Below are 10,660 nucleotides of genomic sequence, written 5' to 3'. Positions count from 1 at the left end.
GGGTACAGGTTTATCAAATTATGATTGACGACTATTCAAATGTGAATACATTTATGATAGCAGCTACTTCTGAAGTTATTATCCCTAATTGTAAAATTCTAAATAAAATTCAAATCTCTGTTGTCCTCGTTTCCCCCCCACAGCCCTATTGATATTGTCAGTGTTTTTACGGGAAAACAAAGTGGATACTAATAAGCTTAGTTTATTAATGTCCGATAACAAACATAGTAAAGGACTTCATTGAACGCATTAAACAGTCATGTAGGTACAGTTGTAATAGAAAAAAAAATGAGTACGTTTTTTTTGTTTGTTTACTTAGCAACCTGACAAGCATATAACATATTTTTCTTAAACATGATCTATATAATAAATCACAGTTATTATAAAGTCCCACACAACACTGTGATATGTGAACCAAAACGTAGTAGCCTAATTCTACGAGACGGCAAGCTATGTTTAACCTTAAAGCTGGAATATTTAATTGAAACAATAACAAAGCCTACTTCCTGCCCGTTTCTCTAAAAAGCTAAGGAATGGGGCTGGAGAAATACAAATTCATTGACAGAACTATGGATGTAAGGACTGACCATCCATTATATCAAATATATAGTTTTAAGCATGTTTTAAGGCTATACAGTGTTTGTCTACGTTTATGTTGTTTACAAGCATTGGTGTGAAACAAGCTTGTATGTTGAATTCTGATGGGGTATGATAGTTGACCCAAGGCATTTACAAGTTATATTATTCAAGAATGAATGGCTGTATATCATTAATTTATAAGTCCGAAAAATAGGATTCTAGCTTACAACATAATTTACAGTATAAAACAAAATGTGTAATTATACGACAGGAACATAGTGCTACAAAGGTCTATGAATAAAATATAAATGGATTTGGAGCCCGAGATTCCAGATACCGTGCTAAAACTAGTCCAGATTGTCGTACTCTGAAAATGAATAAGAAAATTGCAGTGGTTAGTTTTTAAACAACACAACAAAGGTACTTATTTCCAAACACTCACATAGGAAGTTAAAAGACAGAGAGGGGTTGGAAGGAGAGCGCTACGGTAGTGGATGAGGTGAGTTTCCCCCTTTTTCTAGGTCCTTGTTGTTGTTGTAGTTAAATGAAGTTAATGAGTTAATCACCACCACTGGTGATCTCTTCCAGACTGGTCCGCACCGGTTCTCCCACAGATCTCCCTGCGGAACCCATGTCCCCGGATCCCAGTTGTGGTAGCAGGTGCCCTCTCTACTGACCCAGAAGCAGAGGTCCACTGTGCAGGTGTGGGGCAGGCCCAGCCACACATGAGAAGTGGAGGCCCTCTTGGCCCTGGCCGCCACCCAGCTCTGAATCCCTTTGTTGTTTTTGGGCTGTCCCTCATTCCAGTATCTGAATGAAGACTTACCCCACCACTTCCAGGAGTCTCTGAACAGGCCAATCCACACACCCCTGTCTTCTGGCACTAGATGCTGTATCTTCAGGCTCTCATTCTGGTTCCTCACACTGGCAAGGTCTATGTGTTTCTCCCTACAGTAGCTCTGAGTATAACGACACAGGCGGAGACACAGGAGACAGATGATTTGAGTTTCTGATATTTAATAAAATGCAATAGGCAGGTCGAAGACACGCTGGTAGGCTTGACGAGACAAGGCGAACTGGCAACAGACAAACAGAGAACACAGGTATAAATGCACTGGAGATAATGGGGAAGATGGGCGACATCTGGAGGGGGGTGGAGACAAGCACAAGATAGGTGAAACAGATCAGTGTGACACTGAGCATCTTTCCATGTCTTATTCTCCCTAATCAAATGGAATGGCTCATTGAAATGTTTCAGTTCTGTAACTTAAATTTAAGCATAATTGTCAAGTTTTACTTTTACAGTTTCATATTTCCAGACTTAAAAATGTTTGATCATGTATTAGTGTATTATTGTCTGCTCAGGGGCTTACTATTATAGCATGTAAATAAATGTATTGGACTACTTGTGTCATCAGTCCATTTACCAGTGTTTTCCATCAATACGCATTACTTCCCAGATCATTTGGTTCTCCTGGTTTCCAGTGAGTCTCCTTCTCAATAAACTCACTATCTGTTCGTGACCAATGCCATGTCTTACATTCTCCCTTCTCTAGCCCTATCCAGGCTAATTCATTATGTCTACAGCGTTAATCTGTCTATTCATATTATCCATGTTGTCTATGGTTGCCAGGTCAGTGTACTTCTTTCTGCAGTAGCTCTGTGGGTCGGGCCAGGTCTGAGGGTCGTTAACAAAGTGATACTCATTATCAGGACGGCATGATGTGGATGAACAGTGTCCTGTAAGAGAGAAATGAATCAAATGCTGTTGGTGTGGAAGCAAAAGTCAAATTTCTGCCCTTGTGAAGTGTCATATTCTGACATGACATGAAATAGTGAAGAGTACTTGATAAGTATAAGCAACTCCTTTGCAAGTAGATGACCTAATAGCTTGTTCATGCATGTTACTTGAAGGTGTGTCATGTACGTCCACCTCTGGAGAAGGAGAAAGAGTGGAGGAGAGAGAAGATAATGGGGGAGGTAGGTAGAGGGGAAAGGGGTGGATGTGTTTGAAACCGAGGACAAGGGTTTGCAATTGTATTCTGACATGGCATGAAATAGTGAGTACATATGAGAAGTATTTTATAAGTATAAGCAACTCTTTTTTTGCAAATAGATCATCTAACGACTGGAATCCCTACTTGCACTGGGACATCATTGAATCCAAAAGGCTTTACTAATCAGTTTACAATAATTGAATTATACATGTTAAGGTCAATTTTCAAATATCAGTACTTCCGACAACAAGCTATATTTAAGGTAATTTTAAAAAAAAGTAGATCAATCTATTAGGGTTAGAATAATCCTCAAAATAGTGATGTACATTTGAAAAAAACATTCTAACTCCCGTGGATGAGTAATCATTTTCAAGTATTACAATCATACGTATGTAATGTTACGTCTGTAACAGAACGTCTGGCTATGGCACTACAGTCAAACAGTGGTGACATGACCAATTATTTCGACAGAAGTAGTGGTGGAGGGGAGAAGGTAGGGAAATATGAAAAAAAGAATAAGGAAAGCAACATTGGTTGCTGTTATGCCAATAATAGGTATGTACGCATACAGTACACGTCTGGATACTTATTAATCAGTCACTTACCCAGTAAAGGGAAGAGGGATAGACTCCACTGCATGGTTTCGCAGTGGATGTTTCATTCAACCCCCTGTCTTTTGTCTGTAAAGAGACAATAAGAACAGACGGTGCATGAATCTACAGCACATGCTGTATGATGTTCAGGTATCTACTGTATGCTGTACGTTGACGAGATACGCCATCAGTCTGACCTGATCAAGAGTCATGCCTTTCCTTTATATGATGCAAATTGAGGTGACTCAGATTTAGAATTTGAATTTGCATCACATACAAAGGCAACCTTTTTTATGTTGCAAAATAGCACAGATCTGTGCAAAAGAATTACAGTGGACAACTTTTCTTCAACACTGTACGTTATAAGGAGGTGACTTACAAGGAGGTACACATTGCTAACATTTACTGAACTCTAGTTACATAAGCGCCTCCTTATAAAACACATTGTTTTGTAACAGTATTTTTATTGGAATTTCACAATTTTCACCCATATTAAGAGAGGCAACAACAGAGACAAAGCAAAACAGTACTCACTTACACATACCTGCGTATATATGTATATACACATACATACACATATACATAAATACATACAAAAATACATACACATACATACACACACATAAATACGTACACCATTTTCCTCTTCCCGCTCGGCGCTTCTCTCACCCCATCCCCATCATTGTGTCTCTCAATACATACATTTTAAATAAATTTACAAACAGAAATTAAACTAAAAAGCTCAGTTTAAACCACGAAGTTAGGTTCCACATGTAACGGATGTGAAATGGCTAGCTAGTTAGCAGTGCTGTGACCCGCAAAAGGAGGAAGGTCTAAATAGCGTTTCGATCGGTGACGTCACTTGCTCTGAGACCTTGAAGTAGTGGTTCCCCTTGCTCTGCAAGGGCCACGGCTTTTGTGGAGCGATGTGTAACGATGCTTCGTGGGTGACTGCTGTTGATGTGTGCAGAGGGTGTCACGCCCTGGTCGAAGTATTTTGTGTTTATCTTCATGTATTTGGTCAGGCCAGGGTGTGGCATGGGGTTTTGTATGTGGTGTGTATGTATTGGGATTGTAGCTAGTGGGGTGTTCTAGTTAAGTCTATGGCTGTCTGAAGTGGTTCTCAATCAGAGGCAGGTGTTTATAGTTGTCTCTGATTGGGAACCATATTTAGGCAGCCATATTCTTTGAGTTTTTCGTGGGTGATTGTCCTTAGTGTCCTTGTTCCTGTCTCTGTGTTAGTTTACACTAGTATAGGCTGTTTTGGTTTTCGTTACGTTCTTTGTTTTGTAGTGTTTATAATTGATTTGTGTTTTACGTTTTGTTCATTAAACATGGATCGCAATCTACACGCTGCATTTTGGTCCGACTCTCCTTCACCACATGAAAACCGTTACAGAGGGTCCTGGTTCGCGCCCGGGTATGGGCGAGGGGACGGTCTAAAGTTATACTGTTACACACACATGGAACATACAGTGTAATTCTGAAATACATAGATCACCACCATTCTAAGAGAATCCTTGCAGCATAATAGCTGATACCTCAGGTTCTAGTTAATTTAGATAAGGTTCCCATACTTTGTAGAACTGGTCTGTTTTAGAATGCAATGTACATGTCAGATATTCCAGAGGCACCCATTCAAATAGTATCTTATGCCAATCTTTAATAGAAGGAACCTTATCACTAATCCACTGTAAAATGATGTTTTTCCTCGCTGCGAAGGTAAGGATGTTGTAAAGCCTCCTTTTACCCACAAAAGTAACATGCCTACTAGGGAGACCTAACAGTAAAGAAACTGGGTCCAATTCTAGATCAACCCCTAGGATCTTTTTAATTTCTTGCAGAACACCAGACCAGTATCTTTGTATTTTGGTACATGACCATAAACGAAGTGTTAGGGTGCCTGTATCCGTTTTGCATTTAAGACACTGAGGAGAAGAGGAAGTGGGGCTAAAAGCATGTCTGCGATTTGGGGATATATGCAATCTGTGTATTATTCTTAATTGGATTGCTCTAGTACGATTACATATAGATATTGTTTTTGCATATCTCCAAATGTCCCCCCACATCTCTTCGTCAATAGTAACAGACAATTCTTTCACCCACACTTGTTTCACCCTCTGTGTGTTGACAGCTGCTCAAATGACAATAAAATCTTATCAGCAAATAAGTCATTTAGCCTGCGTATGCCCTTATTGAGCCAAAAGTGAAAGCCAGCATCCAGCAATCCTGGACCAAAATCTGGGTTGTTAAGAATCGGGGTAAGAGCAGAGGTTAGTTTGGACCTTCCCAGGAAGCGTTGAACTGACCTCCATACTTTGAGTGTGTTAAGTGTAATGGGATTATTGCAGTGATCTTCTACAGACTTGAAACTTCTGAAAAATAAAAGATCCTGTAAGGGGTATTTTGGAAGAGAAGTCTCAATGTCTAACCAAATAGAGGAGTCATCGATAAAAACACATTGTTGAAGAAAATTTTTAAATAAATGAATATGGTTCTAATTACATTGAGGGTATTTTTTAGCACAGGCCTATGCATATTTGCACCGTGACATTGTCGATCCATACTTGTATAATGTTGGGGATTCTTTTGTCTGCATAAATTGTGTACTAGCGTTTTTTTTGTTGGCTTGGTTATTATCTACAATAAACCTTTACGGTGGGTGAAATATCCAAACAGCGAGTTCACAATGTATGCTACACAGTACACAAGCCGGGACGTGACAAATACAATCCATCAGGTGGTGAAACTGATAAATCGAATAAACATGTTTTTCTCATTGAACAGCCTATTCAAATGTTATATTGTCCTCATGAGAAAACAACAACAACAAAAAAAAATCAAAGCATAGTCTTCCTTTATTCACCCTTTCAATAAGGAAAGAGCAATACCAGTATTAATGGCCAGCAGATTCAGACAGTATCCGTAATGAATATAAACAAAGTACTAACACTTCAAGATCCCACGGTCAGACTGGTTTTCATAAAGACGTTGGACGAAAAGTAAGGGAATCCAAGTTTCCGGGTGTGTGGGAAGCAAAAGATTTGAGAGGGAGAAATAACCAGTGGAGGCAGCAACAGGCAGGTAGCAGGTAGAGGCGGGCCAGGTAGGATTGGGCCAGGCACATCCAGGTGTCAGGCCAGGTTGTTCTCAGTTGTGGTCCAAGAGCCTCAGGCCCTCCAGAAGGGGCATGGCTAAAACCATTGTACACCACATGCACTGGATAATCGGACTATCACACACACCTGTTTGACCTCACTGTGATACTGTAGGCCTACTTATGTTACTTTTCGGAGTCAGTTCAGTAAGCGTTCAATGTATTGCGTTTGGGTTAACCATGGCAGCCAGCATTGTAAATAAATATATGCGCAGAAAGATATTCAGCCTCTGTGTCTGTGGATCCTTTCCCCTTAATGTGTTTTCTTTTCAAAGACACACCATTTATTTCAATCTGTAGCTGAGTAAAATAAGGAGTCTATCGCTTCAATCCTTGTTTCGTTTTCACTTCTTGTTCCCTGGTAAATAACCAACTATCATGGAGAATAAGGTGAGGAAACAGTCCATGTCAGCCAGGCCTTCTTTTTAAAGGAACACAATTTATTTCAATCTCTAATTTAATAAAATAAGTAGTTTTGTTCTGGTCACAAGATAATCTAGACAATTGCAGTAAACAGCGCCACATTCAGGCAGAAAACTGAATGTTCTATTCTCAGCCAGGCCCATCTTTTCAAACAAAACACAATTGAATTGTACTGATAAGAAATATAAACGCAACATGCAACAATTTCAACGATTTTACAGAGTTACAGTTTATATGAGGAACTCTGTAAATAGAATTACATTCGCTAGGCCCTAATCTATGGATTTCACATGACTGTGAGCATTTGTGCAGTCAGTTTGCCAATTGCACGCTCCCTCAAAACTTGAGACATCTGTGGCTTTGTGTTCTGTTACAAAACAGCACCTTCCCCAGCACAAGGTGCACCTGCGTAATGATCACGGTCTGTTTTGCCAATGAACTCACTGCATTGCAAACACTGGTGATAACCAGATGATCCCAATAATTTAGGGAGTAAACGATGCCCTCATCTGGTATGTTCTATTGCGAACTGTCTGGGACTCATTGTTGTTTCCCTGTTATCTATTCAAATATGTTTGACTTATTAAGTCAAAGACGAAATGAACTGTAATACACTGGTCTCAAATAGATTAGCATAACCAGGCTACACAGAACCACGCGGACCCATTGTAAAATGAGAGGCTTTTCACCTCACTAAAATGTGTCAGAATGCAACATTCCTAGCACTGCCCACTGGGGGGTGGCTTACGGAGCTCTCTTTGAAATAAACCACGGACCATCACAAATGGTCATCAATAAAGCTTATCAAAACATTTTTTATGATCAATCTCAGTTGCAGTAGTCTACTGTAACCACAAAGGGCCGACATTGCCCAAGAAAATTATTGGACATTACTGTGGGAGTGGTTATTGGAACACACACATCAGGATTAAACTAATTGAATGGACAGAATCAAGAATCATTCTGAAATACTCAAAGAAAAAACAATGAAGGAAATATTAATGCCAGTATAGTATAGGTATTACTGTACTAAGAATACATTAAAGAAGGCTCCAGCAATGTGTCACAGTGTGTCACAGTGACAATGTCATGTGTCTGTTCGATGCATCCCAGGGGTCCCTGAAAAAGCAAATATAAAACAAAGAATGAAAATAACAACAAGAAAAAAACAATAGAAAAGGAAAAACACGAACAAACTGTTGAACAGTGTTTTACAGGAATTAGGCCTAAAACATTGTTCAATTTCATATTGTCAGCATCAAGAATGAATATTGAGCACACATTTTGGGGGCCTTGGAACGGGGGCCTCAGAACAGAACACTTTAAGAATCCTGCCCTATAACACACAGGAAATGGGAATCCCCACTGATAACAGTAATAAGCAATGCAACATAACATGTATTTACATTCTGTTTTACAAATGCACATAGTTCTAAACAGCATGTGGTTCGGCAGGTGAGAGTCACAGCAGGAGTATTGTTGATGGAGGAAGGTCCTGTTCACGCCATCACAGTCTGTGCTCTCCCTCTGTGAGAATCTTGCACTGAGGGAAATGAGTGAGTGTTACTGACTAGTTTACAGTATGTTTGTACCTGATTTGGACAGAGGCGGAATCCCCTGACAAAGAAATCCTAAGAGGGTGTTTGGTAGAGATGTATGGAAAGACTCCCTCTTTGAAAGTATGCATGAATTTATGAAGTTGCGTGTTGTTGACTGGATCAACAAATGAGAGCTGTCCTTTTTTCCAGTCCTGCTGCATTCTGATTTTCTGGGGCTTACTCACTTTGAATGGAGTGAATGGAGTAAGTGCCTCTGATAAGGAATGTGTATACTATTTCTCATCAATACACCACACACCCAAGGTTCTATGTCTGAAGCCAAACTCGCCCTCCCTCTGGACAGAGTCTGGTGCCACACCCAGGACCCAGGCTTTATTTCCTCCAACATCAATGTCCCAGCTATTTGTCCCTGAGCTAACACCCTCAGAGCCCAGGACCACAAAGCATTCATCAAATCTCTCTAGGTTGTCAGGAAGCTGCTGTGGCTCATTACGCTATATCATACTCGTCAGATCCTCAGACAGGATGAGCTGTGGATGGGCAGTGTTGGGGTCCAGAATCAAATGAGTGTATTTAACTATCCCCTGCATCTTCTCCCAGACTCTGAACTGCAGGTTGCCCAGGTGCTTTGCCACATGGATCAGTGATCCTGAAACCCTCTGTGGAATTGGCAGTGTGCACTGGGCTCTTTTCACTGTGGCATTGTAGTTCTGCAGGAATGAGATGTCTATGTGTCTAAAAGTGAAGAGATCTCTCTGGTCATCTCTTCAATCTTCGTCTTCATCATTTGACTCTTCTGCTTCTCTTCCTGCATCCGTGCAGCAATCCTGGCCCCTTCTTCATCTTGTAGAAACTGGTGAAGCTTCTTAAACTCCTTCTTAATTTGCCTCTCTGTGTGCTCTGCCTGGCTCTTCTCCTGGCTCTCTCTGCTGTTTGATCACAGATCAGTTTAATTTCCTTATAGTCCTCCAGCATCTCCTTCAAGGGTTTCAGTGCAGTCTTAACTTCCTCCTTATAATCCAGTGCAACTTCATCTGTGGGGATACAGTCATGCTTTCTTTTTTTTCTTTTTTTTCTTTTAGCCCTTTTTCTCCCCAATTTCGTAGTGTCCAATTGTCAGGAGCTACTATCTTGTCTCATCGCTACAACTCCCGTACGGGCTCGGGAGAGACGAAGGTTGAAAGTCATGCATCCTCCGATACACAACCCACTGTGCCGACTGCAGAGCACCTTTGACCCTGCTGAATCTGTAAGAAGGCTCCTGTAAGAAGGCTGAGAGTATCGCTGAATAGCTGCATGCTACTGTGCTGCTCTATTATTCTACTTCTTCCTGTTTAACGAGTAAGATGTGGGTGGAGAGCTGCTAGGTCACATGCAAGGTGTGTGTGTGTTTGTCTTCAAAGTATTACTATCAATGTAGAAAGACAGCCATCTCGCAATACTGGGCAAATAACTTAACAAAGCTCCAATTTACAATTACAGAACACAATTGTGCCACTAATAAATGGTATATGGTACACCATTTAAAAAACTAACACCACAATGTGTGTAATATAGTCATCAGTGGCTGTTATGTGCTGCCTTCAAATGCTTCTTGGAATCTCTATTTTCTGTTGGTGAAGTCTTAGTATGACCAGCCAGGGCACACCAGATCCACTGCAGTATTAGATGATTGTCCAGGTCCCCAGGGCTTCAGGAGATGCCTTCAATTCTGTCCGCTAGGGGCAACGTGAGTGCCTATTAGCCCACTCCTTTTCATTTTGTTCTGTTTTAACCCAAACCTTAACCCTTATCTTAATCAGTCGGAATGAATGCCTAACCTTAACCCTTATCTTAATCAGTCGGAATGAATGCCTAACCTTAACCCTTATCTTAATCAGTCGGAATGAATGCCTAACCTTAACCCTTATCTTAATCAGTCGGAATGAATGCCTAACCTTAACCCTTATCTTAATCAGTCAGAATTCATTCCTAACCTTAACCCTTATCTTAATCAGTCAGAATTCATTCCTAACCTTAACCGTCAAGTTTTTTAAATGTTTTAACCCTATCCCAAACATTAACTCTTACCTTAATAACCAATCAAATTAATGCAGTTGGTGTAAAATATTTAAGTAAAACTACTTTAAAGTACTACTTAAGTCGTTTTTTGGGGTATCTGTACTTTACTTTTATTCCACTACATCCCTAAAGAAAATAATGTACTTTTTACTCGATACATTTTACCTGACACCTAAAAGTACTCGTTACATTTTCAATGTTTAACAGGACAGGAAAATGGTTAAATTCACACATTTATCAAGAGAACATCCCTGGTCATTCCTACTGCCTCTGATGTGGCGGACTCACTAA

The 10,660-nt window shown here is 40.2% G+C and overlaps 1 pseudogene; it reads right to left on the bottom strand.

Annotated features, from left to right (window-relative positions):
• Positions 1-6,011: 6,011 nt before the first annotated feature.
• On the bottom strand, positions 6,012-9,421 carry LOC118361225 (zinc-binding protein A33-like; annotated as a pseudogene).
• Between the last annotated feature and the right edge of the window lie 1,239 nt (positions 9,422-10,660).

This window comes from Oncorhynchus keta, chromosome 28 (genome assembly GCF_023373465.1).
Source record: "Oncorhynchus keta strain PuntledgeMale-10-30-2019 chromosome 28, Oket_V2, whole genome shotgun sequence".
Taxonomy (NCBI): domain Eukaryota; kingdom Metazoa; phylum Chordata; class Actinopteri; order Salmoniformes; family Salmonidae; genus Oncorhynchus; species Oncorhynchus keta.
This window is presented reverse-complemented; position numbering and strand designations above follow the sequence as displayed.